Below are 25,336 nucleotides of genomic sequence, written 5' to 3'. Positions count from 1 at the left end.
ATATATATATATATATATCACCCACCAAATAAAAGCTTTAAAGAAAATTTGCCCAAATAGTAAAGGACATCCATTATGGAATTGGAGAAGAATTTTACTTTCAAGTTTAAATCCTCAGTAGTATTAAAAAATATATTAAAATAAATCAGTATAAACTGTAAATCAGTGGGGGAATAGCTAATACGTAAAGTAACATTGAAGAACCATTTGGGGGGATCAGGAAATTTGCACTAAATTGTAAACAGTGAACATTCCCAGGAGTGGGAGGGTGTTCATTACAGTAGTAAAAACATGTACAGATTTTATATAAGTAAATAGACTGATCAATGAAATTGCATTTCTTATAAGTCCTGCTAAATTTTGTAATCATGCTCTTCTAAGTTGATTTTTTTAAACTCACACTTCTTCTTTGCATTAAGAATCTCTCATGGAAGGTTATTAAATTGCTTTACAGTTCTCTTTAGTATTCTACATTCTTTCTGCCCCCCCCCTCCTACCCAATCTCTCTCTCTTTTAAGATTTTAATGCAAAGAGAAGGTATGAAATTTTTTAAAAGCAACTCACTTCATCATTGGAATGTTTGGAAATGTTACCCATTACCCAGTGTTAACCAGTAGCTTAGAAATACATCCATGCAGTCCCTAGCTATTAACTACGCAGAATACTTAAAAGGTAATAGTATTGAGAAATGCAATTTCAAAATAAGGTAAGAGTCAGAAGTCTGGGATTTCAACAGTTGTCCTGACTGGTACCAGTTTGGGGACAGAATCTGCAGAATTCAGATTCCTGATTCACTCCAGTGCCCAATATTTGTGTGTGCTTTTAAAGTCCTTAATTCATGGGCACTGTCAACAACTAATCCCCCCAAAGGTGTAAATGGGAAGTTTGCTTTTTCCCAACAGATAGGATGACTTTATGAAGCTTGTCGCTAACCTTTTCAGCTTTACTGCATGACAGAGTGTGCCCTTTCTTGCTGAAATCTATTTTGCAAACAAAACGTGACTTGGATTTTTAACAACAAATGTGATGCAAGAGTCATGAATATTGTAACAGAAAGACTAGAGAAATCAGAGTTTCCTCCTCCCTGGATGCAATATCCACCTATTACTGACCACTGTGACCTTTCTGGGAAAAGTCACTTCCATTGGATGGGGCAGTGGCCGCAAGGCAGCGAAACCCCACTCGGAGTAATTCTTTACAGATGCCAGGAACCGGAAGTTTCAAGGGGAAAAATGAAAGCCATTCACTCTTCCAATGACATGGGCCTTTGATACCACAAAGCCATTTGGGCTGAGAGCTCCAAGGTCAGGAAGGCACATAAAGATTGGTGATTAGAGAAATACTATATCAGCAAAGTGTGGCAAGCTATTAAAAGAAACTATAGCTTTTATGATTGTGTCGCTGAAGCTCCCCAGGGCTATTTGTATTAGATATTGAGTTAAGCATAACTTATTTAGCCCCAGCATTCCAGAAAACATTTTGATGTCAGCTACTGCAGGAAAGTAAACACAAAGCAAAGGAGGAAACAGAGCTGATCTCCGACAGATAAAAAATGGTGTAATTGAATTTTCTGAACCCGGGCTTTTTAGAGAGCATTAAGAATGAGGAATTTTAGAAAAGTCCTTTCAACTTGAAAATAAAGTTTATTTAGGCATTTGGTGGAGGGGGAGGGAAAGAACAGAGGGGCTTACTTACATTATTATCAACTGGTTGAGCATATATTAGCCTCTGATCAAAACCTATTTTTAATGTATTTAGTGAAATGCTCCCAGGGTTATAACCTACACTTATGATAATGGATACATTTCCCTCCCGCTCCCATGTCTTAATAATCCTATAATTTTTGTTCTTGCATCTTTTCCTAGCGGGCCTAATTTGAGCATTATTCCTGATGTCATTGGTTCGAGAAGTGTTTAGGTTTCACCACACACTTCCAGGACTGCCACCAAAATTCTTTTTTCAGACAAGGCTTTACCACTGATCACATTCACCACATGACAGCCAACCCTGAAGTTAAAATGTTGGCAGTGATGAGCATACAAAAAAAAAATATCTGTTTACTTCCATTTCGAACCAGAGACAGCAATGCTTGAACTCTGAACCGCTGGCTCATGCCACGAACGCTGAGAATTTCCTCACAGGCCCTCTGAAAACGGAGCAAAGCTTGGGAGCTCAGGGACCAGATGAGCAAGATTAGTATCTAAAAGATGAACCACGTCAAACAGCGTTAATATCTGTAGTTTGCCATTGAAAGGAGTTGGAGGGGGACAGTACTGTTACCTAACATTTCAGGGGGAATATTTGCCATCTTTCCAAAACAACAAGGTAATCTGAGAGACAGAGAGAGACAGAGAGTCTAGAAGGAAACCTGCAAAAATGCTAACTGTGCTTGCTTTGGAGGTGGGAGACTTTTCACCTGCTTTTTTACACTTGTCTGTTTTTGCCAATTTTCTGCAAAGATGATGTAGTCCTGATTAAAAGAATAAAAGAGAGGGAAACACATAAACGAGAGGGAGCGCACATCAGCCTTTTTAATGTGAAAGACATACCCGCGATCCCATCTCCCAGAGGCGAGGCCTCGTCATGAGGGACATCGGCCTTGACATAACCTCAGAGAAACTGCTCCAGGATTTACTGGCTGCTGAAGGGAAACGGCTGGCCTGCGTTTGGAAGGAGATCCTTCCAAGTTCAGTGTTTGGGACGTTGAGTGCACTGCTCGGGCAGTCTTTTATGCTCGGCCCAACTCTAAGGAACTAGCATTTGTGTCTTCACTAGCAAAGAAACTCACTGGCTTTCTTTTCTTCATTTCCCCTCCAAAAGTTGATTTTGTTCATGGGAAGGATGATAACTCCTACAAATATTTGGGACTCAAAGCTCTTGCCCGAGGCTGATGATGTTCAATGAGCATGTGACTATTGTTACTGCCACTATCTGTTCTGTTTGGTCACCGCCCGTGCCTAACGGTTGTTAAATGGTGTGGATACCACCTATAATTGTGTAGCCATACCTCATTAGGTAATCACCAGAATGACCTCAGGTTAATCATTATAGGAGCTGTCTAACTATAATATATGTTCTATTATCCTAGGTAATGATCACAGCATATAATTATAATCAAGTTTTACATTTTGTGGTGATGTTTAAGATAACTTAATTGTAATTTCACAGCCAATCTATTTTAGTGATCAGTTTGAAGTAAAAGTCTATTTGATCTAGAGAAAATATCATTTTGGAATATTGTGTGAATGTTACTACCTGATTGAAAGTACTAAGAAAAAAGACAAAAATTATGTTAAAATGGAAAGGATCCTATCACACTCTAACTAGATGTTTCATGAAACAGTATAATGCAATGGCAAAAGATATTACAGATTCTTGCTTTCGAAAATACAGTAGGAGTTTCAGTGCACTCAGCAAAGAAATCACATGCAAAATATTCGCAGAAACATGTTACCATTTTAGTACGGTATATTCAAATCACCAGAAAGAAAACAAAGAAAAATACAAGGGAAAACTAAAACATTATTCTTTAGATTGCTTTTTGTTTGTTTGTTTTCAAGAAAAAGAACCATTCCTAAAGTTTTGTGCCATTTTTTTACTCCTTTTTCTTTTTTTGGTTGTTGTTAAAGAAAGTTCAGGTGAGGATAAGCTCCTGTTGGACAGTCATAAACCACCCATTCATTCTAAGTTCCGAAAACTAAGGAACACACACCTGACATCAAGGTCAAAGAAAATCCTGCATCTCTAACCTTGGTAACATTCTCAAAACACCAGAGAGAGTCCCGAGCAAAGCCTCTAGTCCAGTGGTTCTCAACCTTCCTAATGCCGCAACCCTTTAATACAGTTCCTCATGTTGTTGTGACCCCCGACCATAAAATTATTTTCGTTGCTACTTCATCACTGTAATTTTGCTACTGTTATGAATCGTCATGTAAATATCTGATATGCATGATGTATTTTCATTGTTATAAATTGAACATAATTAAAGCATAGTGATTAATCCCAAAAACAATATGTAATTATATATGTGTTTTCCGATGGTCTTAGGCGACCCCTGTGAAAGGGTCGTTCGACCCCCAAAGGGGTCGCGACCCACAGGTTGAGAACCGCTGTTGCTTTCCACATCCCATTCTGATCACTGAAGTGTCAGCAAGCCGTGTAACAGGCTCCTTCTCTGTACCTCCAGGGAAGCAAACACTCTCAAAAACAAATCCACTGCAGTGCCCGGTAAACACGGACTGTGTCAGGTAAGCACAATCCACATCTATTGTTGCGATTTTTGTGTAGCTATTACTTGGTAAGTGGCCTGGCCGAAAAGACAGGGAAACCCAGAGCTCCCCCGATTCCAGTATTTCCTCCTTTTGTATTATCTTGTGTTCCCTCCCCCAAAAGTCCACGTACAGACATAACATGATTCTTCTCTAACTTGAGCTGTAGCCCAAGGAATATCTGCAGATGCCGTTGCTAATGGTGCCATGATTCTGGCCTTCTCACCCTAAGGAACACCTGCTCAGGTGTGGCTCTGAGTTCCCTCCAGCCATGTCAGTTCAGAAGATCCAGTGCGGTGTGGGACTTCATTCGTAGAGTAATGTTCATGCCTTACTAATCCTATACAAAAACCTTCCAACTAAATACAATTACAGTTCCTTACATGAGGCACCAAGAAAGCTTAGGGTTTTAATAAAAGAAAAGAAAAATGTCAGCCTCATGGCTATGCAAATTAAAGAAAAAAGAAAAACGGAAAGAAGGAAGGAAATATTGAACACATTTTCTTTGATTAATACTTTTTAAACAGCAAAGAAACTCTCCTAAGGATATTGCCTCTTTGAAGATAAAGTACCATTTGCATAAACTGGAGGGGCCTCTTTAATGCAGTTTTCATTATCTTGACTCCAAAGTGACTGATGCCAAGATCAAGGGAGGCAATCAGGGCAGATACACTCCAGGACACCGCAGGGACATAAATCAGCCCATCCTCTCCATCCAGGAGGGCCCCGCTCCACCAAGGGGATTTGGGAATCTCCTTTCTGAAACAGGAGGCCAAGTTCCATTATTGTGAGGACTGACTCTCAACCCTTAGATGTCTCATTCTTTAAGTTAATTGGGAGGCCCCTGCGTCAGTTATCAAATAGGCTTAATCAAGTTTGGAGATAAGCCAGTTCTTGACCATTTCTTGCCCTCTGAACACTCCCAGGACTCTAACCCCATTCAGCCTTTTATCTCATTATGTTAAAGAGAAAATTAACTCTGAAGAAAATGAGATAACAGCCCCTTGGGTGTTAGGTGGATGTGGTATGGGCCTCCTTGTGGGAGAGGAGAAATCGCCACATTCATTAGATTCTACGTGACAATTAACTCTTTGCCTGCCTCGCCCATTTTCTCCCGTCTATCCCTGCATGTTTGTTGGCCTTTTCTTGACAACCTCACTTATCCAATTTGTTGAATGATGCAGCAGGTCTACTCAGTCATCGTAGGTGTGGGTGAATAAAAAATGTCATCATTTGGTCTGTATTTCACAAGCTTGACTTAGTGCTGTTTTCACTTGCAAAATACAAATGTGAAAACTATAATTTATTATGGTCCTAGCAATTCAAGATGTTTTGCTTGGATCCTGTATGTGCAATCGGTTACCAACATTCCAGCTGGTTTTGCTTTAGTTGGCTACTAGTTTACTACCCTCAATTTCATTCTCTAAGTCTGTGTTTAAAAACAATTTAACAACACTTTGATTCTGTTTGGAAATGCAGTTATGAGTTCTCCTCACTATTGCACAGAAACATTTTAAATATGGTTTGGAAAATGTCATTTGAAGGCAGATAACAGGATGCAAATGACTTACTTAGTCATTTTTTTAATTTTACCCATACTATTTTATTAGAGTCGATATCAGAGGCCGGGTCACCTTAGGAATAGATGAAGAGGTTATTTCAGCTACAGACATTGACGTGGCCTTGAAATCACAGTCTCCTTGAAGTCGTGAAACATGGAGCTAGAAGAATCAGCCTTTATGCTCTATGAGCAGCCCCTACTGGACAGCTGATCAATTTATGCTACTGCTAGACTAAACGCATCTATTTTTCTCCTTTTTTTCCTTCTCTTTCCTCCCTGGGGAGGGAGGGGGTTTGGAATTTTTTATTTTTCTCTTTAAATATTGTCATGCTTTTTTCTAATATTGAAACAGATACACCACTTAATCCTATAAAGATATATTGACCTCAAAATATGAATAGTATTATGTTTACCCAATAATTAAACCAAAAGTCTTACATTTAATCTATTCTCCCACTCAAGGGTGTATTTTATTCTATATTCCTCCTCAAGGTTTGTTTGTGTTTGTTTGTTTTTACATAATAATCAAAGAGTTTTAAGAAATGTAATTCAGAATTCACGCCGAAACCGGTTTGGCTCAGTGGATAGAGCGTCGGCTTGCGGACTGAAAGGTCCCAGGTTCTCCTTTTAACAATTAAGTGTCTGATATGACTCTTATTGCAAATTATTGTTTCCTGCGGGTATCGGGGCTTTAATAATATCTAGTTTTCATTCTCAGCTACTATCCAAAAATAAATTTATATATCATATATATTTTACCACAACAAAACATTAAAACATTCCTCTCAAAATTAGTACACAAAACATCACATTGAAAATGCATTGATTACCAGATAGTGAATAAGGCTATTATCTTTCATTGCAAATATCTAATTATATTAGGGTGTGTGTGTTTTTTTTCAAAAAAAAAAGGTAGACAAAAAAGAAATTCATTACTTGGCAGCACCCAAATGATGCACTTTTCGTTTTAGGATAAAGAATAAAGAGGTACTTTTGTAAATTGCTGAAAAAGATCCTAGAATATCAGTTCTGGGTGCTTTATGAGCCCGTTTTCCACATGACACCAGCGAACAACCAAACTGAGCCACACCATGCTGAGAAAGTACTCCATGCTAACCAGATCTCCATTAGGTTGTTTGCTTTTTCTTTGTTTGGTTTTTTGTAGCCCACAGAGTCTCTTTAAAGAGAGATTAACAAGGAATGCCAAAATCGGTCTAAGATAAATGGACTTAGACCCAAATCTTCTTTTTCCTACCTGCCACAAATATAGTTGAGAGATGGTTTATGATAGGCTACATTTCCCTTCAGTTACATGTTACATAAAGACTAGGATGGGAGGAGCTTACTGTCCTAGGTCAGTGTTTCACAAAGCATGTTCGCTAGAACAGCAGCATTTGAAAAATGTCATGGTCATATTTTTTAATGTCAGGCTAAACAACATAAATAAATTGCTTTGTTGCAGGACTTATCAGAGCCATTCATTTCCTAAAGTACAGTGGGTGTTCCTGAAAACCTTACAGAGAGTGCAGAGTTTCCAAATTCATCAGACCAGAGAACATCTCATTGGACTGATGTTTTAAACCACAGTTTGGAAAATTTTCTCTGAAGTCATCCAGCCTTTCTACTTCTGTGTGCTCTTCAAGAAAGTGTAACACCATTTATTTCCAACCTGCATGTACCACACTGAGCACCAGCTCTGTGAATGGACATCAAATATGCTGTCTTATCTAAAAGTCACCATCAACTTTGGGAGACAGATAGTATCAACTCCATCTCATAGAGGAGGAACTAGAGATAGAGTTTAAGAGGTCTGAGGACAAATGAGAGCCCACGCCAGGACTTAAACAAAACATGTGCTCTCTGAAAAGTCCAACATCTTTCCCTGATACTGTGTTGTACAAACTGTTATCTTTTGGTGAAACTCTTCAGAGGCTTGTCTGGTATGTGTAGTTCATGTAACCTCATTGGAATCAAGATGGTCTACTCTGTAATGGCAGTCCTGATGGCTTGGTCTTCTACCCTTGTAAACCATGTTCCCTTGGTTTCTCTCTAGCATGGAAAGGTTAGCACCTTTGATGGTAATTTTATTCAGAACACTATACATTCTAAAGGACTGCCATTTATGACACAGAATAAGATGGGGGGGATGTATCCATATTGAAATGCTAATCAAAGATAAATCTGAAAAAAAAATTATGTTAAAAAGCAGTTGGAAATTAGCATTCATATCAGAGGAAGCCTATGTTTTCCTTCTTTTTACCCACAAGCCCAATACTATCAAGCCAAAACCCACAAAGCACCTCCTTCCATCTCACAATAATAAGATATTAATAGGACACAGAAAAATCAACATATAATTTAGTCTCTGTTCACGTCAGTCCCTCCATTCTTTGGAACTAAGGTGAATATAAGATCAGAAAGAGTGATACAAAGTGACCAACAAACCCAACAGACAAGTTTTTTGAAAACAAATCAAACTTCAGGATCATCTTCTATTAGCATTAATTGGGGCATATTACATTCTTACATTGCAGAGAATTTTTTTTTCTATCAGGAAACCAAAGCCCTCACATGCATAAAATGAGTTTGTGTCCACAAATTGATCAGAATGATTTGCCATTTCCCAAATTTCCTAATAGTCCTACCTCAGACACTTTTCCTCCAACATTAATTTCCATTCATAGGTAAGATCATCTACACATGCATAAGTATTTCAAATCCAATAAAAGTAGCATTTTCTCAGAATTCTCCAAGATAGAAGAATTCCACAAGAATAATTTTGAAGGAAATGTTCATTCAACAAATCATATCTAATAATATTAGTAATTTTCCCTATAATCCCTTAGTGGAAAACTATAATCACACAGGACAATGTAACATGGAAATATGCCATTTTTATGAGTGATGACAGGAAAATTCCCTAAAGGACATTAAGACACTCTATTATCAACCCTGTTGTATCTTTTAATAGGAAAAAAGGCACAATGCTAGCTATATGTTCTATGCATTGTTTGAAAAATTATTTCATTGCTATCTTTGTTCAACTTTGAAGAGCCATTTCTCTCTAAATAATTACAATTTCCCTTCTCTAGGAAGAAAGAAATGCATAATCCTATATACTAGTAATAAAAGGCTAATATGCAAATTGCACCCTCAACCTGGAGTTTGACTGGGAGTTCAACCAGGAGTTTGACCAGGGGGCGGGGCTGGCTGGCCAACTGCCCACGGCCCCTCCCTTCGGCTGGCCCGGCCTGATCACCCCCAATCGGGGTGGGCCAGACCCCACCCATGCACGAATTCATGCACCGGGCCTCTAGTGTATATTATAACAACTTGTTTGCATGAGTGGCACTTTAGCAATTTGACCTTGGTGAAAACAGAAAGAAGCTCTTCTCTTTCAGAACACAGCAAGGACACAAGAAAAGCTCTCAGTGAGGAAGACCAGGTGGATGTGGACTTCTCCTATCATTAAAGAAATGCCTGATGGAATGTTGTTCCAAAAGAGATGGGCTGGCTAAAAACTTATGCTCACAGTCCCCTTACCAGTCTCAATCTGCAGAGGAGAGTCAACATTTCAAGATACCATTTTCCAATAAAAACAAAAATAAAATGGCTCAATATACATTCTTTAATCAGTGAACAGTTGCGGGATATGACTTGCAAATACTGAGTTTCATACATGCACATTGCCGCCTCTGCATCTTGGCATAGTATTGCCAGTAGCATCTTCTTACTGCATGGACTCTAAATGCACTTCAGTTCACACGCAGTCTTCTTGAATATGAAGTATGAATGAAAAACTCCTCAGTTACCATCAGATAAGGGGGCTCCTGCAGAAAGGGTTAAGAAACAGGCAGCAACATGCTGGCTGGAACTGGGCTGGCAGGGCTGCTAATGGAGCCTTGGGCCGCCTCATTCCAGGCACTGCCTCTACGCCTTTCTCAAGGATGGTCAGGCCACGTGATGAAATACCGCTGTGTGATGTCAATAAATCTTGATTTAAGGTGATAAAATTATGCATGGAAGAATGTCTTAAACACAATATATTGGAATTTTTGTCTTCCCTTGTAGGATGTATGCAAGAATGTAATTCCTTTTCTTAATAAAATCTGGACAATGTGGATTATTCCCTCTCCCTAGACAGAGTTGACAAGTACATTAAAAGTGCTTATTTTAAGTTAACCATAGCCACAGAAAAATACCAAAGATATCCTGTTTAAATCAAAGGAAACTAGGGCTGCTCATGATCCTAACGGTTGTAAGCAAAACATGGACCATAAATCCATCATGCTAAGCACTAGCCTTTATTGCTACCATGGTTGCACAAAATTGGCTAGAATCAACATTGCTGTAAAATTATAAACCAACAGAAGCTTTAGCCAGAGTGTGAAAATCTTTCCAAGAATCTCAGGCACTGTTCTTTGATTAGTGCACTTTCAGTACATTTCTAAAACATTTTCGATGGGATCCTTTGGTTACAATTATTTTCCTTCCTCTCTGAATGTGAACATTCCACTCTGGATCCTCAACAGCAATTACCACTGACCCTGGTGACATTGCTTCTCAGCCATGTCTTACTAGAAAATTCATAATTTCTAAATTTTAAAAACTGTAAAGGAGGCCATAGTACTTGAAATCTCTCTGCTGCCTCCCGTATCTTAGTTTAAACTCACTATTTACTCCATAGTGAGAAAGGAAAATGTATTCATTGGGAATTCTTTACAATGTTTAAAAGAAAAAAATCCTAAAAATCCAAAATAAGTATTTTTCCCCCTGAAGGTAGGGCAGGCTGTAAAAACAAATTTTTAAATGGTATTTGTGTTTATGATAAGTATTTTTTAACTTAAGTCTTTTGTGAAGTGTATTTTTAATTTAGCTGCTCCTACACATTAGTTTAAATTTATGTGAGGGAAAGCAGGTTGAGAAGCAATAAAATTGGAATCACTTTTAAAATAGACTGTAATTGAGACTTCCATTAAGTTAGACTAGCTTCTCCTTACTTTTACCAAGTCAGAGATGTTCTAATTTATTTCAGTGGAAAAAGAGTCTGTGCCAGGTAGCTAACAGTCCAAGTGTCTCCTGGAAAGATATTACTTGTCTTAACCTTTTCTTGCAACTGGTAGGGTCCTTGTCATTTTGACTTCCTTTCAGCTAATGACCTCTGCCCTGCTCCAATTTGAAGATAAACTAAAAGACATTCCCACTGAATGCGTGCTTCTTCTAGATTTTCTGTGGAAGCAGTGGGATCTAGTTGTATAACCAATTACCTCCTATTTGAAAGGAATTGTGAGGTTATGTAGCTGTACATTGGAAGAAGGAAGTTCAGGAAGATGACAAAAGGAAAATATGATATGCCAACTCTCAGAAGTGAGCCCAGAATTCAATATCAAATTAAGAAAGGAAAACGATGAGAAATAATAAACAGGAAACCTTTCATGAGTTGCTTTTATCAGCAAGATATGTGTCACATGTGATATTATTTCTGAAACAACTGATTTAAATATGAAACAGAAATTAGAGTTAACCAAATCATCGGTTGTACACTTGCATATTATTCACAAAATTTGTATAAAATATGCTAGAACTGGAACATTCATTATTTAGGAGTTTACAGACAGGCATTTCCTGTGTCCCTGGTAGCTTTATACAATAGCATTTTCCCTCCCACTTTTCTTGCTCTCTGACAATATGATACTTCTTGGTATCGTTTTTTAAATCCGATTGTTTATTCTCCTTGTTGATAATAAACTAAGGTAATTAAAAATAGAGTAAATCAAAATGATGACCATTTACTTTAAATAGAGAAAATTATTTTAAATAGTATACACTTACACAATGCGTAAAATCATATATATTGTCATTTTTATTCAATTTTCAAGTTATATAGGCTGTTTTGGGATTTTCTTGCTTTTAGTTAGCTTAGAAAGGGAAATCTGAGCCACCTCACTCCTTCACATATTATATTATGGAAAAAGTCTGTAAAGTAAAAAGAACATCTAGCCAGACTTTATAGTAGATAATGGGGAAATTTATTAGGTAAATACTAAAACGTTCTTTACTACAAGAGACCACACCTCAACATACAATAGAGGAAAAGTCTCCCTTGTGAGAAAACATAAAATACATCCATCTAACAAGCTGTGAAAGCCTGAAGAAATACACAGCTTCCCCCCTACCTCCCTTTCTGAATTCTTATTTATTTTCAGTCAGGCTATCTTAGGCCATTAATTAACCTTAAGCCCTTGAGGTCACCTCCTTGGATCTGTTCTTCATATACTGAAAAGTTCTACTTCTCAGTGAATATTAAAGATACCCGAATATTGACTATGTTGGCGAAATAATATATTACATATATACTAAAATGCCTTGACTTGTAAAAATGAAAGAATACAAAAGTCACTCAAATAAGTTTAAATAGCACATGTGTTATTTACCCCAATGTAGAAATTCCTGTCTCATCAATAAGAGTTCTATATCAATTATTTTTTTAAAAGTTGTAAATTAAGTCTTACACATCTGAATATCTGTGGTTTTTAGAATCTTAAACTAGTCTGTGGTTTTGCAAGAAAATATACATAAAGGGAACCAGTATGACCAGTGAGTTGAATGGAACACTTCTTTAAATGATATCTACTTAAAACAATTGAATTAGTGCTACTTACTAGCTCATATACTGAAGAATATGTTGCTTGTGCTGGAAAATGTGTTGACCTAGGAAATCCTTATACATAGAAATAGCATTTAATAAGATAAATTAAGAATTCAATGGGATTAGAAAGCATAAATGTTCATTAACTATATTTGTATTAAGTTATAGAGCATTTGGAAAATTCCATCTTTAATAGTTATATTATATAAACAGGTAACCCCCCCCCAATACTATTATATCTGTCCCTATCATGTGGTACCTAACATATTTTATCTAATAATTATTAGTGTGTGTGATTTATCCTCTTCCCAGATTATAACTTTATCAGAACTGCACAGGAATGTACTCAACACTTAAAACAATATCCTGCATGCTATAGTTATATGATAAGCAATTAGCAAGTAAAGAAATGAAGATATAAACCAGCTTAGTTAACATTATTTTATAAATATTTTTAGGTATCAAGGAGAGAGGATCCCAACCTTTCTTTTAAACCGAGTGTTTTAGTATAATTATGAACAGGAGAGAGAGAATGACGTTGTATAAATGTTGGTATTCAGAGTAAAAACTGTGCAATTCACTGGGTAGGTTAAGGGTAGTTCAGCCAACAGCAAAGAAGCTTTGCCAATGTAACTATTTAAATTTGTGTTCTTTACATATGTTAAGAGACAAAGGAAGTGGACATATATTGCAAGTCAAATACAAATGTAGTAAGTAAAGTAAATCTCACCATTATGAAAAGTAAGCAGTGAAGTGTTGAGAATCCCATAAATGACATTTTGCAATGTCTTATAAGGTGTGACCACTAAGTTTTATGAGCTGGAGTTAAATAGAATTAAGAGGCGAGGAATATATTTCATACGAAGAGAAAACGCAGGGCCACAACTGTGAAGCCATTCATACACAGACTTCTGCCTCACTCATTTTCGGTTTCACTTTGACTTTTCCTTCTACACGTGCTAGCACGTTCTCATCAAAGTTACTTGGAGGAGAAAGAAAGACATGGTTGAAAATTCAGCACAGTAGTAAATGGCTTTCTGCTTTGAAGATGAAGAAGCACATTTTGAATTTATTCAGTGGTCTATGAGTCAGATCTGAGTCTCTGTTGGAACAGAGACTGTGAAACTCCAAGCCATCTCTCCACTTTCCTGGATTTGGATTGGAGTTGGAATCTGAGTTCTACTAATTTCTAGACCTGTGCAACTATTTCACTATTCTGCAGCCTTCAATGCTTCATCTATCATTAAGAGATGATGATTAAATGATATAATATATGTAAATTGCTAGGCATGGTCTTTGGGATTTTATTAACTCCATACAGATGGACTTTCTTGCTGTTATTGTCATTAATAGCATTACTGCCGATAATAAAACTTTGTCATTCTGTACCATTTTAAATATTGATTTCTATAAAACTTTAAATACTGGCAATTACTATTTTTACATTTATCTTGTGACTAACTTAGTTGGATTATTTTCACTCATAAAGAATATAAAAAATTCTGTCAGCTTATAATGTGTTTCTCCTACCTTCCCCCACCCACATAGGTGAAAAACCTATTTGTCCATACTGGTTCAAAATACTAAATAAACATTCATTTGACTTTTTAACACTGTATAAGCCTTTACTTTTTTCCGGTTAGATTTTTGAAAGAAACCATATGAAAGTAAAAGAAAAATTTAAAAAATAGGATGGTTATTCAATATTGGTCCAACTGCATGATAGCTGTCAATAAATGTGTAAAAATTTATCATCTTTATATGTCAGGCTGTGTTACATATATATATACATATATAGAAACAAATACATACATACCTATATATATATTAATGTGTATCTCTATATATACACACACATATATATATATATATATATATATATATATATATATATATATAAATACACACACACACACACACATATGTGATTACTTTATAAGCCAACTGTCTTTTGGAGTAGGAAATAAGATTCTCAAGCTATTGAAAAATAACCAATCCATATCAGCTTTTAGGACCTTGATCTTACGTTTAAAATTACTGGACATCTAGCTCAAAGGAAAAGCATAATTATTAGTACATAATTCAAAATATGCCTTTAAATCATCTAAAAAGAATTAGTTTCTGTGTTAATCAAGGCCCTTTTAGTAATTTATTATAGCTTTGATAACATTTTTCAGTTGCCAATAAAATTAATAGAATAGTTTTTTTGATCCTCATGAGTTAGTGATTGCTGCTCTTTTTAAAAAATTCTTTATTGTTTAAAGTATTACATATAGTATTACATATGTCTCCTTTTTCCCCATTGACCTCTCCCTGGCCACCCCCATCCCCCAGCACATGCCCTCACCCCCCTAGTGTCTGTGTCCATTGGTTATGCTTATATGCATGCATACAAGTCCTTTGGTTGACCCCCCAACCCTACCCCCCCCGCCTTCCCTCTGAAGTTTGACTGTCTGTTCGATGCTTCTCTGTCTCTGGATCTATTTTTGTTCATCAGTTTACGTTGTTCACTATATTCCACAAATGAGTGAGATCATGAATTATTTATCTTTCTCTGACTTATTTCACTTAGCATAATGCTGCTCTCTTATCTTAAATAAAATTTGAAAATTAAAAACAGTTCCATAATAACTGGCAATAAAAGTAAAACTTGTCAAATGGGTCTACATGAAACTTAAAAACATTTCTACAGTAAAGAAAATAATTAACAAAGTAGAAAGGCAATCTACATAGAGAATGGGAGAAAATATTGACAAATCATATATCTAATAAGGGATTAACAATCAAAATGTATTAAAAATCCCAACAGCTCAACATCAATAACAACAAAAAATAACCTGATTAAAAATGTGCAAAGGATTTAAATGGATGTTTCTTCAAAGACATATACAAATGGCCAAGATGCATATGGAAAAATGCTTAATACCACTAAGCATCAGGAAAATGCAAATCAAAACCACATAAGATATCACTTCATACCTGATAATTGACCATCCTATCTAATAAAGAGGTAATATGCAAATTGACTATCACTCCAACACACAAGATGGCCATCCCCATGTGGTCACAAGATGGCTGACAGGGGAGGGCAGTTATGGGCGATCAGGCCTGCAGGGGAGGGCAGTTGGGGGTGACCAGGCTGGCAAGGGAGGGCAGTTAGGGGCAATTGGGCCATATGGGAAGCAGTTAGGCATCAATCAAGCAGACAGGGGAGTGGTTAGGGGGTGGTCAGGCTGGCAGGCAGAAGCGGTTAGGGCAGTGGTCGGCAAACTGCGGCCCCTTGAGTGTGACTCTTCCACAAAATACCATGGGTGGGTGCGCACTCAAACTGCGGCCCCTTGAGTGTGACTCTTCCACAAAATACCATGGGCCAAAGAGCCGCATGTGGCTCGCGAGCCGCAGTTTGCCGACCACTGGGTTAGGGGCAATCAGGCAGTCAGGCAGGCGAGCGGAGCGGTTGGGAGCCAGCAGTCCTGGATTGTGAGAGGGCCGTCGGACATCCCTTGAGGGGTCCCAGATTGGAGAGGGTGCAGGCTGGGCTGAGGGACGGACACACACACACACACACACACACACACACCCATGTACAAATTTTGTGCACCGGGCCTCTAGTTATCAAAATAAACAGCCAAACAAAAAGTAACAAATGCTGGCAAGGATGTAGAGAAATAAGAACTCTTGTGCAGTGTTAGTAGAAATGTAACTGGTGCATCTATGATGAAAAACAATATGGAAGTTACTGGGGAAAAAAAGTTAGCCTACAATACAGCAATTCCACTTCTTGGTATATATCCAAAAAAAATTGGAAACAGAATGTCAAAGAGATAATTGCACACTCCTGTTCAATGTAGCATTATTCACAATAGCCAAGAGATGGAAACAACCTAAATGTCCACTGATGGATAAATGGATAAAGAAAATATGTGTATCTCAGTAATGTATATCTATAATGAAATATTACACAACCATTTAAAAAGAAATCTTGACATATACTATGACAATGAATAAACCTTGAGGACCTTATGCTAGGTGAAATAAGCCAGTAACAAAAGATAAATACTGCATGATACCATGTATATGAGATATCTAAAACAGTCAAAAATTCGAACAACCATTAAGTAGCATCTGGTTACCAGGAGCTTGGGGGCAAGGGGAAAATGGGGTGTTGTTCAACGGGTATAGAGTCCCTGTTTTGCAAGATGAGAGACTTTAGAGATCTGTTGTACAACAATGTTCATATAGTTAACGCTGCTGTACTGTACGCTTGAAAATAGTTAAGATGCTAAATTTTATGTTTTCTCACCACATTAAAAAAGTTCCATAAATGGAGGCATTATTAACATATATTACATGTAGAAAACTCAACCCCCATATCTTGACTCCAATGTTGATATCTCCAGCTTATCTCTAAAAGCTTAAGCGACCAGCCGACCGACCAGCCAGCAGCTATGACATGCACTGACCACCAGGAGCAGACGCTCAACACAGGAGCTGCCAAGTTGGAGTCACTTGGCAGTGGCGTTTCTCAGGTGATGCACCCGGAACCAGAGAGGAGGGAGCCCGATCCCAGGGTGTGTCACCCGAGAATTGCCCTCTCACAATCTGGGACCTCTCAGGGGATGTAGGAGAGCTGGTTTTGGCACGATCCCTGCAGGCCAGGCCAAGGGACCCCACCAATGCATGCATTGGGCCTCTAGTAACAATATAAGAATTAAAAATTTTCTTTCTGCCTGCAATCTTCTCCCCTTTTAGTAAATAAGTAAGAAAACAAAAAAGCCCTCTCAGTCTTCTTTTTTAAAAAAATTGGCAGTCTCTTTGATAAATCTTCTTCATTGTCATAAAACAAATAAACATGTCAATTATTATAATTACCAATGGAAGCAATTTGGCAGAGGCCAATCAGCTGTAGAATAGGCACTTAAAGATCCCATCCACTTTCAGTCTTTTCTACTCGCAAGTAGCAATGGTTATTGGAAAGAACTTGGATAATGGATGTGGGTTTGGATTCTAGTTCATCAACCTAGAAGCTGTAAGATTTTGGTCAAGACCTACACAGATTTTGTATATATATATTACCATGGCAGCATAAATGCTACTTGATTTTCTTCATTTGTTTACCTGTCCATTTCTCAAAGCAACCATAAATTTTGAAGTCCATATGGCTACCTCATTAGCTTGTATTCTCTGGTCACCTTCTGAGTCCCTGGCAGAAATCCCAGGCATATGTAGTTGTTCAGTACACATTTATTGAATTGTTCTGAACTATTACTGTTTATTAAGTTAAGCTGCAATTATAAAAAAGAATGGATGACATTGGGCAATTTACATACATAGTTAACACACCCATAAGAGTATATGAAAAACAATGTATGCTGACATGTAAAGAAAATGTGAATTGTTTGCTATAAATCCAATTATTTGTAATAATTACAAATACTCTGCTGTTCCAGTTTTTTTCTATTTATTTGAAATTGCATAAGTACCTTCACCATAATTAGTTTTTGTAAAAAAAAAAAAGGATCTTACAAGGGCTCTATTTTCTAGAAGAAACCAAGTTGTACCATTTTGATACCTATATTCAAGGCTCTTCCTTTAAGTTAATAATGGATATGCTTTCCTTAAAAAAAATCTTAAGCAGATCTCTAGTTTGGAATTCAGTCACCTCAATATAATTCCATTTCAACCTCAGTCACATTATACCTCATAACATTTTCAATAAAACATCAACACTGAAAAACAAAGCTTTATGAAGAGTTACCATATATCTGCCATAAGTTTATTTTTTTTTTGTAGCAGATATGGGTGTGTCTCAATATTAAAAATATATTTATACTTAAAAACTTTCCAGCAAAGTTAATTTTCTTAAATGGATACTACCGTGTTCAAAAACCAATGCATGGTGGTGGTGTGTGTGCCCTCAGAAAAAGACACACTTTAAATATAAATTTAAAATAAAAAATAATAATAAAGGAAAAATCATATATAAAAACTACAGAATACAAAAATGAATCCGAAAATAGGCTCAGTGATTGAAAATTGAAATACAATTGCACTGAAGAACTCATGATGAAAAGCATTAGGAGATAAACAGCATAGCTTTCATTTTGTTGGTGACATTTGCTTGTCCTTAAACAAAACGCAAAGTCCACGTATCTCATGGGTCTATAATAAAACATACTTTGCGTGGCTGGTGGTAGCCATATTAATGCTGGGATCTTCAGAAATGTCTGTATTATGAATGTAAATTATGTTTAAGAATGATGTTGCTTAAGAGGATTTACATATTTGGGTTTTAATTTCCTTTTCTTTTATCCCTTCACTTTTTAAAATTAAAAACTATCGAAGGTAAGGATCTAATTGGCAAACTGTATCAAAGTCAAATCTGCAATAATTCTCTTAAAAATTCCTAATCTACTGAAAAGTAGTAGATCTATTAGCTTTAGGACGGTGATATTTCCTTTGATACTGATTGTCACTTGTTCCGTGTAGGTCCTGTGGGCTGCTCCAAAGGCCAAGAGATGTCAGAGGGTAGGGTCTCTGTCTTGGCACCTAACACAGTGGAACACAATGACACACAATGACTGGATGTTCTGTGTGATTTAATTAATTTAACTCTCGCTCCGCCTTATTAAGTCCACATGCAAATCCTCTTGTAATTCTAAACTGTGCATGTGTCTAAATTATTTAAGAATATTACACTTGGAACATCTAATTTTAAAAGTAGGTATTCAAAGGAGTTTATCACCTTTGACAAGTCACTCTAAGGACGTTGCTGTTAATTAAGCTGGAAATGTATGCAAACGTCCCCATTGCATATCAGATTCCTACACTGAAGAATATATTTTTAATCCTCTATTTTCAAATGTTCTTGAATAATTTTAAATCTTGAAAAATATTAGGGATTTAATTGTGACATATGACTAATGAGAAATTTTAAATTATGAACATATCAATTAAAAGAGAAAAATTTTAAAATATCTTTGACCTTCTAATACAGACTAAAATATTGGGAACAGTTCTTGACTAAATGTGTTAACCACTGTCCTTTCTGTGAGAACAAAACAAATACAAATGAAAACATCATCCAAAATATCAAAAGAAACATTTCTTTCTTCAACAATAAATGCACTGAAAGATTTGGAGATTGGTCAAGATGAAGCAATCACATCAGATTATAGCCCATGAACCAAAAAAGGAGGCTTGATTTAAAATGACAGTTTGTCCGCTAAGTTCGAGTTAAAATGATTCAACGATGATTATCTTGAATATCTACTAACAAACCGGGAACAAAATAACCAAAAATCTCTGAATAGAAAATGACAACATTCTCAACACTATATTAAACCACAAAGAGCAACTGCTCTTCTTTAGCTTCTCAATATTTATTTTTCACCTTCCCAAGGCCAAAATGTCATGTATTTTTGTAAAAGAAAATCAAAGCCAAATGGTAAAAATGCAAAGATTCGGTTAAACAAACAGTCCGAATCTCAGTGGCTTTATCTGCAGCATGCCCAGCAACCAGACAAAGCCAAGATATTGTCCATCTCTCTGACAGACAAAGGGCCTCAGAGGCCCAGAGTGACATGCCCACAGGCTGGCACGTGATGGGGCTAATTAAATTAAATAGCAGGAAACAGCTTTTCCACATGCCACCGCCTGGCCACACACAAACTGTAACAGTAAATCTTTTATACGAGTCAGGGAAAAACGTAACCATTAAAAAATATACAGTATCAACACACCATCCAAGATTCAGAAGCTGCATCGCCACATAAACTCCTGGGGCCTGGACTTGAATGCCAAGTGTGTAAGGACTTCCCAGTCCACTTTAGGAGCCATCCAAAAGTCCATGGTCATTAGAGAGGATGAAAAAGAAAGCCCCACTACCAACACTTTAACTTGAGCCAACATTCTGACTGCTTTAAGGACACCTTTTTACATCAAATTAACTCAGCACCTCAGTACTTCTGAATCAAAGTTAAAATAAAATGTATTGCTCACTTTCCATCAGTTTTCTATCCTACCTCCCCATTGAAAATTAAGAGATAACTTGAAAAAAAAAGGCATGAAGTCTTAAGCATCTGTTGAGAAAACTCTTTTCCTATATTTCCCACCATTTCTCATCCAATAACATACTTTTCTCTAAGTTTGTCATGGTAGTTCTAGGCTCTTGCTTAAGATGATACAATTTTAAACAAATCCATACCTGCATGTATCTAGAAGACTTTTTGTGGGTTGGTAGGTACTACTAATGTTTACCAATCAGGGTTTTCATTAGCACTGAATTCTAATGTAAAGAACGGGAACGATAAAATAGTAATTGTTATCCTAGAAGCATTATGGTGGAAAAATAAGGACAAAGAAACTGCTTTCATAGGGATCCTAAATCAGAGGATCGCATTATAATTTTAAATGAGAGACACAGTAAATCCAGAATCAGTGTCCACTATGGCTTATCGGCTTAAACAGAATTATGTAACATACACTAAATATCCAATATAATATACAAAATGTAAGTGGTACTCAATATGTTTTTTGATGAAAATGACATTTATGGTAGCCGGCATTCAGATGTTATAAATATCCCATTATTCATGCCTTTCTAACTTGAATTTAAGAATTTCCACTAGATTTATTATGTCTTGCTATATGAAAGAGCTGACTGCATTAATGAACCATGACTCAATAAAATTATAGTATACATGATCTTTAACTACAAAAACACACCCAATTTAGGGACATTCAATGAAAGAAAGAGAAAGAAAACAATCTAATTTTAAACTGAGATTTTGGAAACTTATCAGTATTATTATTTTTTACTCGGTTTATTCCATATAATTATAGGATGACAAAATGTTAGCCAATACACCTGGGTTAGCAATGCCCGTTCAGTCTGTTTGTGGACCATACCAGAAATCAATACACAATTATGAATGTTTGTTTCCCCATGTCTACCTTCAAAATCAATATTTGAATGTAAAGATAACCAAATATCTAGGAAATCAAAGGCCTAGGAGAAAATGGTCAAGCCAAAAAAAAGAACTGATGTGGTAGGAGCCAGTAAGTGACCAACTTCTAAAGTGAAGCCAGACCTAGGAGTGAGCTGAGCCATCTCTCCACCCTCCTCCCCTCAAATGCATTGAGCCCTTCACACCTCTACTGGATCCCATGTTCCTTCTCCATCCTCATTCCTGTCCCAGGGCCCTAGGCTAAGACTGATAAATCTTTGACTTTATCCATCTCTGTAAACACACAGGACAATCAATGAACCCCAGAGAACTCACAGGTAAGAGAGAGAGAGAGAGAGAGAGAGAGAGAGAGAGAGAGAGAGACCACTGCAGACCTGCTCCAACAGAACTTAAAGTCTTAAGAGGTTCGACATGATCAACCATCTTTAAAGAAATACAACAAATTTAAATTGTCTGGCATCTCAAATATACCATTTGATTTTAAGATTTGCTATAAAGCAATAGTAATCCAGATTCTGTTGTAATGGTGCAAAGTTAGACATATAGATCAATGGAATAAAAGAAAGCATTCAGAAATTTGGTCACATATATGTTTTCAAATGATTTTTAAATGGCACTAGAATAATTCAAATGAACAAAGATAACTTTTTTTTTAACTAGTGCTGAAAAATTTGGGTACCTTTCTTCACATCATACACAAAATTATCTGGCTCAAGATGGCTTTACCTTAAATGTAAAAACTAACTAGAAGAAAACATAGAAGCAAATCTTCCTTAGATAGGACACTAGAGCCCTCACCATAGAAGAAAAAATTGATAGAATGGGATCCATCAACATTAAAACATTCTGTTCTTCATCATAAAAGACATGCTATGGGTCAGGTAAAAAAAATGCAACATATATATCTAGAAATGGATTGAGTGCAGAATATATGTTATTCTTATATTTAGTAATAAAAAGACACTCCAATAAAAAGCATGCAACATAGTAGATCAACAATTTACCAAATAAGATACACAAATCGCCAATAAGCACATGAAGAGACAACATTAGGGAAGCACAGCATAAAAGCACACTGAGATTCTACCCCATATCCACTAGAATTCAGAATGTTTAAAAATTACCTGACAATACCAAGTGTTGGAAACAGGAACTCTAAAGACATCTAATCTAATAAAAGAGAAACATGCAAATTGACCATACCTTTGCTACACCCCAAGCCACGCCCACCAGCCAATCAGAGCAACTATATGCAAATTAACCCAACCAAGAAGGTGGCCGGCAGCCACGGAGCTGGAGCAAGCAGGAGGCTTGGTTGCCCCGCCAATGGAGGAAGCCAAGCTTCCTGCCTGCCCTGGCCGGCTGTGGGCCTCCGCTAAAGGCAACAAAGTTTCAATTATAGAAGATAAATAAATCCCAGATACCTGCTTCCAGCCAGCCTCCACTGGGAGCTTGGGTGGCTGGGGGCCGTGGCCAGCCTGCAAACAGCCATCAGCCTCTCACCCAGGCTGGCCAGGCACCCCAGCGGGGACCCCCACCCTGAAGGGGCTGTGGCCAGCCTGCAAACAGCCATCAGCCCCTCACCCAGGCTGGCCACACCTTATGGGGTGAGTGTCCCTGCTGGGGGGCTTGGCCAGCCTGCAAACTGCCATCAGCCACTCACCCAGACTGGCCAGGCACCCCAGCAGGACCCCTCCACCCTGAAGGGGGTGTGGCCAGCCTGAAAACAGCCATCAGCCCCTCACCCAGCATGGCCAGGTACCCCAGTGGGGACCCCCACCCTGAAGGGGCTGTGGCCAGCCTGCAAACAGCCATCAGCCCCTCACCCAGGCTGGCCACACACTTATGGGGTGAGGGTCCCTGCTGGGGGTCTTGGCCAGCTTGCAAACAGCCATCAGCCACTCACCCAGGCTGACCAGGCACCCCAGTAGGACCCCCTTCCCTGAAGGGGGTATGGCCAACCTGAAAATGGCCCTCAGCCCCTCACCCAGGCTGGCCAGGCACCCCAGCGGGACCCCCACCCTGATCCAGGACTCCCTTCAGGGCAAACCAGCCAGCCCCCACCAATGCACCAGGCATATAATAAAAGAGTAATATGCAAATTGACCCTAACAGCAGAATGACTGGGAATGACTGGTTACTATGACACACACTGACCACCAGGGGGCAGATGCTCAATGCAGGAGCTGCCCCCTGGTGCTCAGTCCCCTCCCACAGGGGGAGCTCTGCTCAGCCACAAGCCAGGCTGATGGCTGCCAGCACAGCAGTGATGGCAGGAGCCTCTCCTGCCTCCTCAGCAGCGCTAAGGATGTCCAACTGCAGCTTAGGCCTGGTCCCCGCTGGCACGTGGACATCCCCCAAGGGCTCCTGGGCTGCCAGAGGTATGTCTGACTGCCAGCTTAGGCCCGATCCCCTGGGGAGCGGGCCTAAGCCAGCAGGTGGACATACCTTGAGGGGTCCCAGACTGCGAGAGGGCACAGGCCTGGCTGAGGGACCCCTCGCCGAGTGCACTAATTTTGTGCACCGGGCCTCTAGTTGTTAATGAGAATGTAAAGTAATAAGCATTCAAAATAACTTGGCAGTTTCTTACATAGTTAAACAAACAGCATACTCCTCAACTATTCCACTTCTAGATATTTACCCCAAAGAAATAAATGTCTACCAAGACTGGTATAGAAAATGCATAGCAGCTTTACTCATAATCACCCACACCTGGAAATCACCAAAATTTCCATCAATAGATGAATGCGTAAACAAATTGTGGCATATCCATACAATGAAACACTATCCGGCAATAAAAAATACCATATTACTGATACACACATATATGGATCTAGAAGCATTTTCTGAATGAAAAGAAAAATCAAGACAGAAAATATCACAGACTCTTTTTAAATGATGTATTTATATAAAATGTTAGAAAAATCAAAGCGAATGCCTAGTAACAAAAAACAGATGAATGATTGCCTAGGGCTCGGTGGGGAGTGGGAGTGGGAACTTGTTTAAAAAGGAGCAGGAGGGTAACTCTTTGGAGTGACAGAAATATTCTATATCGAGATGGTGCTGTACACATTTGTGAAAATTCATCAAACTGTACATATATAAGGAGTGGATTTTTGTATGTGAATTATACTTCAATAACGTAGTTTAAAAAATCAATAAGATTTAGGGAGTTAACCAAAAATAAAAATCTCATTTCAAAATTTTAATTCAAATTATTATGGGAATAAGACTCCCAGGACATTAGAAATTGGACATTTTTGAATCCTGGGAGAGCCTCTTCCTGGGAACTTTTTTTTTTTTTTACCTATTTTCATAGCTAGAAAAATATTCTACTGAGAATTAACCACTCTGCATATATCCTATATAATAAAAGCCCAGAGACTGAAACAGTGGAACAATCAGAATGACCAGAGACCAGAATGACTGCAGCCCTTTGCCCTGGCTGACCCCAACCCCAGCAGGGGCGTGAGCGGCCTACAAACCGCCTGCATCCCCTTGCCCTGGCCAGCCCCGCCCCCCAGCAGGGGTCCCCCACCCCAATCTGGGGCCCCCATCAGGGCAGGCTGGCCGGCCCCGACCTGTGCACTGGGCCTCTATCCTATATAATAAAAGGGTAATAGGCAAATTGACCCTATGGGGGAACACCCAAAACGACCACTTGACCAGTCACTATGAGGCACACTGACCACCACTCAGTCCCTTTTCTTTGCAGGCAGGCTACGATCGCCTGATGGCAAACGGGGAACTGGGGGTGGTTGGTGGGGGATGCAGGGGGTGCCAGGCCAAGGCCCCCACCTCGCCAGTCGCGCCACACAGAGAGGGCGACCCATGGTGGGTCAGGGCCCGCAAGCAGGTGGGAAAAGACCGACCTCTCAGGTCCTTTCCC

The sequence above is a fragment of the Myotis lucifugus genome, unplaced genomic scaffold (genome assembly GCF_000147115.1).
Source record: "Myotis lucifugus unplaced genomic scaffold, Myoluc2.0 scaffold_15, whole genome shotgun sequence".
Taxonomy (NCBI): Eukaryota; Metazoa; Chordata; class Mammalia; order Chiroptera; family Vespertilionidae; genus Myotis; species Myotis lucifugus.
Note: the sequence above shows the minus strand (reverse complement) of the source record.